Source organism: Amphimedon queenslandica, unplaced genomic scaffold (genome assembly GCF_000090795.2).
Source record: "Amphimedon queenslandica unplaced genomic scaffold, v1.1 AMPQUscaffold_6335_Cont21705, whole genome shotgun sequence".
NCBI classification, from domain to species: domain Eukaryota; kingdom Metazoa; phylum Porifera; class Demospongiae; order Haplosclerida; family Niphatidae; genus Amphimedon; species Amphimedon queenslandica.
In genome coordinates, this window is record NW_003553372.1 from 1 (window position 1) to 1,852 (window position 1,852).

Here is a 1,852-nt window from a genome sequence, read left to right on the forward strand (position 1 = left end):
TACTGATTGTGTTTATATGCATTGATGTTACTTGACATTAATTTGTATTGTATGTAATTGTGCTTTTTATTAATTACTATTATCATTATTTCGTCCAATTTTAATTATTGCTCTAATAATGTTAGTTTCATCATTATTGGCATTTGCTGCTTTACATGTATACTTGCTATGCCGTTATTTTTTATAATTGATATCAAAATAGTTTCTTTAAAATAATATTATGTACTTCATTTCAAGAACATTGATCCAGTCAACATCATAGCTTATTACAGTTTATGTGCTAATGGGTCATTCTCTTTAAAAATAGGTTCTAGAATTTAGCTAGAAATTTTAAAGTTAAAGCTAATTTTTTGAAAAAATCAAGTGAAATTAAACTATACAAACGACCATCATAAACTCCTGAAATGACAAAGGATTAAATAAACTACACTAATAATATGAAGTCCCACAAAGACAGTATAATTATTATATACCATACAGAACTAACATACCAACACACACTTTATGTACTGTACGTGTACATGAAGATACACTGCATGTGTGTTATTCAACAATTAACATCAGAATGAACAACAATAATAATACAAGTAACAATAAGATCAAAAACCAATATAAAGTGAAAAGAATTATAAAAGAGAAAGAGGATATTCATGGAAGTATATAGGAGCATTTATCACAAGTAGTGACTAATGGATTATTGGACCATTGACAACTGGGACAACTCCAATCTGAAGGAGAGAGAGAGAGAGTGTGATAAATGTACATCATCATTATTATCACAATTTACTGCTAGTGCTTTTTCTCAGTGACGGTTGCTTCCTTTGTCTTTCTTGTTGTATATCATATCTCAAACTGCTCTGTATACATTCAGCCATATATAAATCATCATCGCTCTATGAAGGAATGGAGAGAGAAATTACTTATTATAACTACATGTACATTCCAAAATCCTAATACATGTACATGTACATGCATCCTTGTGCTGTGCAAAAAGATTGAGCCAATTCCAAGCACAAATATTTAAGCTACAAGCATTCATAAATTTGAATCTAATGTACAATGCTGCCTTAAGATGTACATGTACATGCATGATCCATGCAGTACAAGATAATGTCATAATCTTTAAAGCTATCAATGCCAATTATACATAACTGTAATAGAGAATCGTTATTATACTGTTTCACAAATACACTACATGTATGTACATGCTCATTTGTAACTTGTGATTACTGCATGAATGCTGGTAAAACTTCAAAGAGATTTGTCTTGATCTTAGAGTCATTGATACAGACAGTACAGGAATTTCTGTGTGTGGGTGGGTAGTTATTATTATAAGTAACTACTTACGAATGTTACTACTATCATTACTACTCATTAATGAACCATTCATTAAAAACTAATCAATCACAAATCATAAAATGACACACAAACAGAGGAATTACCGTATAGTGGGAAATGTTGGAGGGACTAAAATTTGGCAAATTGCTAAATTTGGTCATTGGCAAATTTTCATTTGGCAAATTTATGGCCACGTGCCATTGAGTATGAGCTTAATGGCTCAAAATGGCGAATTTTTTATTTAGCAAATGGCTATCAAAATGCAAAATTCGCCAAATTTAATATCCTCCAAAATTTCCCACTATACAGTATAATGCTCGTAACTTGAAAAAAAATTTTCTGAATCAACTCGAACTTTCTATGAACACAGCATTAAGGACATCAATTATGTATCAGAAAATAATAAAAATAGGGGTGATTTCAGAGCCATTTTTCGAAAAAACCAAGGGCTATAGCCTTCGTTTTTTTAAATTGGCCAATTTTTTAAAATGGTGATAACTCAAATACATATCGG

The 1,852-nt window shown here is 30.5% G+C and overlaps 1 long non-coding RNA gene across 1 annotated transcript; it reads right to left on the minus strand.

Annotated features, from left to right (window-relative positions):
• Window positions 1-369: 369 nt before the first annotated feature.
• On the minus strand, window positions 370-1,435 carry LOC109592090 (uncharacterized). The gene is made up of 2 exons (XR_002190167.1): window positions 788-1,435; window positions 370-728 (listed from the first exon to the last, which is right to left on the minus strand). It is a non-coding gene; the product is annotated as an uncharacterized LOC109592090 (long non-coding RNA).
• Window positions 1,436-1,852: the final 417 nt, after the last annotated feature.